Below are 8,494 nucleotides of genomic sequence, written 5' to 3'. Positions count from 1 at the left end.
GCTCCATCCCCACCTCCAAACCTAACTGCGTACCTGAAGAGCACACATGCAACCCATGTAAACTCTGGGAGTCCTTATCCTGACTCTCACTTGTGCTGAAGAATTGACTCCCCCAAAGCAAAACTACATATTCCCCTCAGGATTCTAGGGATACCTCTGAGGAGTTAGGGGATTCTTCTCGATGCTATTGGCCCAGGTCTTCATGTGGGCGTATTCTCCCCAATCTCAGTCACTAGTAATTAGCAGCCCAGTTTCATTTAACTGACTAATACCAATTAGCTTTTATTACATACTGTTAAAACAGAGCAAGAATAAAAGTACCAATGACTCCCTTAAACCTGTGGACATATTCTCACCTACGCCACCTCAGTTCCTAGGGAGAATGAGCTCAGGCCAGAAGCATTTACAACAAGTTTTTCGTCCTCCCACCAAATTCACTTCTGAATGTGGTGGCCTAGCCAGTGGGTGGGAACCTTGACTATGGGACCAATCTACCACTGAGCTAAGTCCCAGTCACTCCTTGAAGCAGCTCACAAATTCAACATGAACTCTGGGCACTGAACATTTGTTCCTGTCACTTTTGAAGTATCTCCAATACTCCATTTAAAAGCAAAAGAAAACACATGCCAAGAAGTAAAACACAGAGACATCACACAGTCAGAGGCCATGTATTGCCTGGGGTAGAAAAAACCTAAGCCTCCTCCTGGAAACCAGAGGCCTACAGCATGTCCTTACTTCAATCAAAGCCCAGAAAGGGATCTGGAGCTGGGAACCTTTTATACACATGCCCAGTTCTGACCCAGTAGCCAACTAAAAGGCATGCAGTGAGTGGTCATACAAATAGTCATGCAACCTTGTGCACATGCTCTAAAGTGGAGAGTTGGGCCTTTCATGCCATGCCATCAGCACGCTCATCACATGCTTATGCTGCCGGCGCTCATTGTTCGGGCTGCCATTACAAATGTGTTGCCCAGTGGATTAACTGCCTAATAGAAATCAATTCTGTCTTTTCCTCAAGCTCAGCACGTTCCAAACTGAACTCATTATCTTTTCCCCATATGCTGATTTCCCTTCCTTGCTCCCCTATTTCTATCTGAGGGACTGTTATTTTTGTGGTTATTCATGCTAGAAAACTTTAAATGATCTTTTCCTAGCCCCTTCCTACCTGTCCAGGCTTCTTACATCTTGTAATGCAGTAACACCGGCCTCCTTGCTGTTCCTCTGCACATTTTCACTGCCTGTTTCCTATGCATAGAATGCTCTCTCTCCTCCTCTATACCTCCTGGATTCCCTGACCTCCTTCAAGTTCCAGCCAAAATTCCATCTTCTACAAGAATCTTTTCTCGATTCCTCCTTAGACCAAATCAGTTCAGTTGTTTTTCGGTTGTATCCGATGCTTCATGACCCCATTTGGGGTTTTCTTGGCAAAGATACTAGAGTGGTTTACCATTTCCTTCTCCAGATCATTCGACAAATGAGGAAACTGAGGCAAACTGCCTTCCCTGTACCGATTAACCACAATTTATCTACATCTTATTAGTATATAGTCATTTGAATGTTGTCTTCCCATTAGACTGTGAGCTCCTTGAGAGCAGGAACTTTTTCTTGCCTTTCTTTGTATCTAGATTGCTTAGCTCAGTTCCTGTCACGTAGTAGGTGCTTAGTAAATGCTTATCGATTGACTGACTCCCCAGTTTTCCTTGGTCTACACATTCCAATGAATCACAAGTTCCTCTAAGTTTTTTCTCCACACTCTTCATTCAAACATTTGATTCCTTACTTTGTACGACTCCACAGGAGTCCTACTCCAACACCAAGTTGTAGTATAGAAGTGATCCTGGGTTTTCTCAGCAGAGCACAAGCTCAGGCAGGTCCTGCCAAGCTGAGAGAATCATAGTAGTCGTAGTAACAACAACAATAATTACTACTTCTGCTGCTGCTGCTATCACCACCACCACCACCACTACCACCACAACTACTACTCTCACTACTAGGACTACTACTACAGCCACTATTTATATTGTGATAGAAGGTTTGCAAAGCATTTTATAAATATTCTCTCATTTGCTCCTCGCAGCAACCTTGTGAGGCAGGCGCTATTATTATTCTCGGACTCTGGGTAAATCCCTTAACCTCTACTTGTCTCAGTTTCCTCACCTGTAAAACGGACATACCAATAGCACCTCCCTCCCAGGGTCGTGGTGAAGATCAGATGAAATAAAGGTTGTAAAATGCTTAGAACAGTGCCTGCCACACAGGCAGCGCTATATAAGTGTTAGCTGCTGCTATTATCTTTTCAGATGAGGAAGCTAAAGCAGGCAGAGGTTAGGTGACCAGCCCAGTGTCATACAGCTAAGAAGGGTCTGGGGCAGGATGTGAACTCAGATCTTCCTGACTCCAGGTCCAGTGCTCTGTGTACTGCGGCACCACCTGACTGCTACCTTTAAGTACGAACTCAATAATAGACTGTTTACTCTTCAAGGATCAGCCTTGCTAAGTCTGGAAAGGTTAATCATCAGGTCAACCCCCAAGGTGAGCAATCCTTGGCCGTTGTGACTCAGGAACCAGATAAAAGTACAGAATGACCCCCTGCCTTTTGAAAGCCACTTCCAAAGAGAAGGTGAAGAGAGACACGGGGGTAGAAAGGGCCCTAACAGCTGTTAGGTAGTCTATAATCATTCATTTAACTATTTGCACTCAACTCCAATGACCAATGAGTAGATACAAGGTGAGAGGTGTCTTGATTGAAATTAAGGTAAACTGAGGCACAAACTTGCAAGCATGGTCAACTTATAGGAAATGCTAGAAATTAACAATGAAATGGGTCTCTAGACTCCTTAGTAAGCCTGAAAGACCACGAGGTAGGGGGTTGCTGGCCTGAAGTGTTGGAGATGATGCAAAACAATATGGCTGGATGGAAGTCTGGAAGGCAGGGCTAGCAACAACCCCTCCTTCCACTTTGTTGCTAGGGAAAGCTCACTGGGGATGTCCATCTGCACAGCTAGCGAGTGCCACAGCGATAACAGACCAGACTTTGTTGAAGCACAGTCACTGTTGCAGAGATAACAGACCAGACTCCCGGGCATCCACCTGCACCTTTCAAGGAGAACATATTTCTTCTCATTGTACAAAGATAGTGGGACAAAGATAACTGTTTTCTTTCAATTGAAGTGATTTATAGGAAAACTTAACTTTTCAACTTAACTGGGAGAGGACAACTGAACTTCTTGACTCGTGAACTTCTGAACTTAATTCAGAGACAAAGAAACACAGCTCAGGGAGCTACAGAATAAAATTAATTACAGAATAGAATCACAAATAAAATATAAAATCAATATTTGATTTTCTCAGAGGAAAGAAGGAGAAACAAACACATCCATATTGACATCCCTACTTTATATTTAATTATAAGCCCTATAAAGAAATCCTAGCTTAAATGGCAGAATAGATCACATTTTCTCTTCATATGTGTGAATAAAGGTGTCGGCAGAATTGGTTCTGTCTTGTGCCCAAGGCAATAAGAAAACTCCTTTTGTGCAAAGTTTGGTTACTCGTGCCAAGTCGGAAGAAAGGATACAGATGGGATGAGGATGCTTCATGCAATTACAACCACTTCATCCTTACTCACTTAAAAAGCTGCTGACTCTGAAAAAGTGAGAAACATTAAACAAAAAAAGAGGCAATCCTCTGATTTTCATTATTCATTAGAGAAATTTCATTGACATTAAACAACCATCACAGTAAGGTGATTAAAGACCACGGAAACCTCCTCAGCCAGCAATCACTTGATCTCCTTGCCAAGAATAGACACGGAAGCCAAGGACAACACCCTCGTGGAGAAAGATGTCAGAAGGTTAAGAGCAAAATGGCAAAAAAGCAGAAGAGGATGAACTGAGCCTTCAGAAAGCTTGGCAGGAGACACAGTTAAGCCAGATCATCCCAAGAGCTTTTATAGATAGAGCTGGAAAGAGGACAACAAATACAATGGACTTGCCAGCATTTCCAAAGTGATTCATCCTCCTCATCCCCAGCAGGGGAACCACACGTTTGGACACTGCCACCCCTAGGATCTAGCATCTTACAGAAGAAAAGGTAAATGGTAATTATGAAGATGAAGCCAGGAAGAACAGCTGGATCTGACTGAACACAAACAGGACAAAGTTGTGCTGGATGGGATTCAATTATAAAGACAATCAGGCAAACTTATAATAATATAAGTCATTCCCCAATTGATAAATGGTCAAAGGATATGAACAGGCAGTTTTCAAATGAAGAACTTAAAGCTATCTATAGTCACATGAAAAATTCTCTAAGTCATTATTGAGTAGAGAAATGCAAATCTACATAACTCTGAGGTACTTGCACACCTATCATATTGGCTAACATGACAAAACAGGAAAATGATAAATGTTAGAGAAGATGTGGGAAAATTGAAACACTAATGCATTGTTGGTGGAGTTGTGAACTGGTCCAACCATTCTGGAGAGCAATTTGGAACTATGCCCAAAAGGCTATAAAACTGTGCATATCCTTTGATCCAGCAATACCACTAGGTCTGAATCTCAAAGAGAAAATAAAAAAGGGCAAAGGACCCACATGTAGAAAAAATAATTATAGCATCCCTCTTTGTAGTGACAAAGAATTGGAAACTAAAGGGATGCCCAAAATTGGGGAATGGCTGAACGAGTTGTGGTATATGAATGTAATGAAATATTATTGTTCCATAAGAAATGATGAGCAGGAGGACTTCAGAAAAACCTGGAAAACACATGAACTGATGTTGAGTGAAGTGAAGAGAACCAGAACATTGTATACAGTAACAGCCACATTGTGCAATGACCGACTTTGTTAGACTTAGCTCTTCTCAGCAATGCAATGATCTAAGACAATTCCAAAATACTCATGATGGAAAATGCCATCCACATCCAGAGAAAGAGCTATGGAGTCTGAATGCAGAACAAAGCACACTATTTTGTCTTTTTTGTTTGTTTGTTTTTTTCTTCTTTCTTGTGGTTTTCCCCTTTTGCTCTGATTCTTCTCTCACAACATGACTAATGTGGAAATGTGTTTAATATGATTGTACATGTATACCCTATTTCAGATTGCATGCTTTCTTAGGGAGGAGGGAGGGTAGAGAAGGAAGAAAATTTAGAACTCAAAAAACTAAAAATAAATAAATAAAAATTCTAAAAAGAGTTAGGGATTGATTTTTCAGGGTATCTTAAAAAAGGAAAGATTCTAGAAAAAGTAGAAAATACTTTTCTGAGGCAGTCAAAAAGCTCATTGTATAGCCAACATGGATACTTCATATTTGCTGCTGGTTTGGAGTGTCCCACCTCCACTTCTTCTTAATCACAAAGTATACCTTTTCTTCCTCTGCCCAAAATTGGGAGGGGAAAAAGAATTAATAAAAGGAAATATTAGAGGTGTCTTCTTAAATGTCAATGCTTCAAGGGATCACTGATCTCCACATTAAAAGAACCAGAGGAAGACCTCTAGAGGATGGATCCTAAATGGACTATTTGTGGAATGATATATGGACCAAAATCACCCAGGAGAAAAGGGCATTTGACCCACTGGCATGAATGGAGTAACAAATCCATATCCTCTTACCCTTAGGTCCTATCTAAGGTATTGGTTTCCTTCCCATGATGCTTTTACTATTTCATTATGTCTAGAACAGAACCTATCATCCTTTTCTCTAAATCCTTCCCTCCTCCAAATTTCCCTACTTCTGCTGAGAGCATTTCTGTCCTTTCCAATCACTCGAGTTCATACCCTGGAGTCATTCTTGATTCTTCCCTCCCCTTCATACTCCCCATATCAGTTAGTTGACAAATCTTGAACCAACACCTTTTGTACACAGGACTTTCTTTCCATTCACAGTCTCTACCCTTGATCAACTCCTTCCTCCTCCTCCCCCTCCTCCTCGTCCTCCTCTTCCTCCTCCTTCTTCTTCTCCTCCTTCTCCTCCTCCTCCTTCTTCTTCTCATTTTTCTTCTCCTTCTTCTTCTCCTTTTTCTTCTCCTTCTTCTTCTACTTCTTTTTCTTCTTCTTCTTCTTCTTCAGGCCCAGTGGGGAAGGACTTTATTATTTTTTAAACGTTTTTATCAGGAACAGTGAGTAGTCCAGTTTGTCATGAAAGCAAATAATGAGAAATAAAGAGAATAAGTTTGGGAAGTTATTGAGGCCAGACAGTGGTTATTTATATTCTGTCCTAGAGGCAATAGGGAACCGTGAGGGTTTTTTGAGCAGGAGAGTAACATGGGATCTTTGGATTAAGAAGATTATTTTGTCTGTTATGTGCAAGACAGGACGAAGAAATGCTCTGAGGCATTCTTGCAAGGAAAATATGTGATCTGCATCTCTTCTAATTTCTTTTATGGTATGTTTTCAACAACAATAAATGTTTCTTAATATTAAGGTCATGCATCCATTTGAATTTATTATAGAATATGGCATAAGATATTGGTCTTTGCTTAATTTCTACCAAGCTGCTTTCCAGTTTTCTGAACAGTTTTTATCACAGGATGTCTTTCCTAAGTAATTAATATTTCCGGTATCATCAAACAGTGAGTTCCATTCTGATTCTCCCTCATTGAATGTGTTCCATCGTTCTTCATTTTTTTTTTTAACCAAAACCAACGGTTTTGATGGCTGCTGCTTTATAAAATCATTTGAAGTCTGAAAGTACTAGTACCCTTTCATCCCTACTTTTCCCCATAATTTTTTTATATTTTAGATGTTTTGTTTCTCCAAATGAATTTCGTTATTATTTTACCATGCTCTATACAGTATTCCTTTGATAGTCTGGTTGGTAGAGCATTACATTTTACCTTCATTTTTGAAAATATCCTTCCCCCTTCTGTTACTCAGTAAACCATCCCTTGTTACAAAAATTTTAAAAGAAAAAAAGGCAGGCCAACTAGTAGAATCTCAGGAAGAGACTGGGGGCCTGAGAGGTTTCAGCGCTCCCAAGGTGGTGGCCCCATCTAGGGCAAAGTCTGATTGCTGGCTGCCCCCCCCCACTTCCCCACCCCCTCCCTAGGTCTGAGCTCTGCAAGTTCCTGAATCAATGTTTTTTTCATTTATTTCATTCATATCAAAAGTAAGGACAATGTAATTACAGCAACATTTCAAAATGTATAAAATGTAATCAAGGTAATGCTCAAAAGCTAGTTTTGTCCTGGAATATTTATATAGAAGAAAGAGAAAACATAAATTCAGGCATTATCAATTATAGAAATTATAAAATGAACAAACTAATAGACTAAACACGAGCAAAAACCAAATCATCAAATTAAAGGGAAAACTTAATAAAGTAAGAAATAGAAAATAATTGTATAAAAAAACTATTTTCCTTCTTATGTTTTTTTGCACCTTACATCATTCCCTCCATCTTTCGCCCCCAAACCATGTACTCTTCTATCCAGTCATACCGGCCTCCTTTTTATTCCTTGAAGGTTCTCCTAAGGACAATTCAAAAGACTGAACATGGAGGATTGTAATAGTAATTAAGGTGGGACTTTTTGCTGTTGACCTTTAATGATTCTGGCCTTTGTTTGAATGGGGCATATAAAGTGAGATGTTTTTGTATTTCTTAGCACTGAAACACTTGGGAGCCATTGATTTGTATCTGATGTGATATTGGGGGTGGGGAACTTTTCCACGCCCAGCCTGGGTGAGGTCACGGCCCTGAACAGGACATATAAGCACAGAGGTTAGTGCTCTCTCTCTGTTAAAAGTGATCCAGTTTGCAAAAGTGAATGGAAATAGTGCTGCTGAATGTAAGTTTGATCCTCCTCCAAATGAGAAAACAATCCAAGACTGGCTATGGGAAGAAGAAACCCTGATGAAAATGCCGTGGCAGAAGAAAGCCTTGAGAGGCAAGTCAGCAAAATGGCCTGATTTAGAGAGGGAATTGAAGATATGGATTGAAGAGCAAAGGGCAATTGGAATTCCTGGGTCCACAAAGATGGCTCAGCATGAGGCAAGAAGAATTGCTAATGAAAAAGAAGTTACTGATTTCAAAGGAGGACACAATTAGTGCTTCAGATTCATGAAATGGAATGGACTAAGCATGGGTACATGCACCAGACTTGCCCAAAAGTTGCCTGAAAGCTATGAGCAGATGAATAAAGCTTGAGTTCAATAACTTTATGGAATACATTTTTTAAAAATATGAGGCCCCAAAATTAAGGTGCGTCTTATACATGGGGAAATACAATAATCTTCTTTTTGTTTACATCTTGATATACTCGCATTTATTGGTGTTTATTAAGTTCATGATAAAAAAAGAAAAAATTTTAAAATATAAAAAATACCCAAACTGACAAAACATGAAATAGCAAACCTAAATAAAGAAAACCCAGAAGAAGAAATTAAACAGCCACTATGAAGCTGCTGCAGAAAAAGACACAGCAACCAGATGGATTTGTAAATGAATTCTAACACACATTCAAGGACCAAATAGCCCATAAAGTGTTTTTAAAAA

Source organism: Trichosurus vulpecula, chromosome 2 (genome assembly GCF_011100635.1).
Source record: "Trichosurus vulpecula isolate mTriVul1 chromosome 2, mTriVul1.pri, whole genome shotgun sequence".
Taxonomy (NCBI): Eukaryota; Metazoa; Chordata; class Mammalia; order Diprotodontia; family Phalangeridae; genus Trichosurus; species Trichosurus vulpecula.
This window is presented reverse-complemented; position numbering follows the sequence as displayed.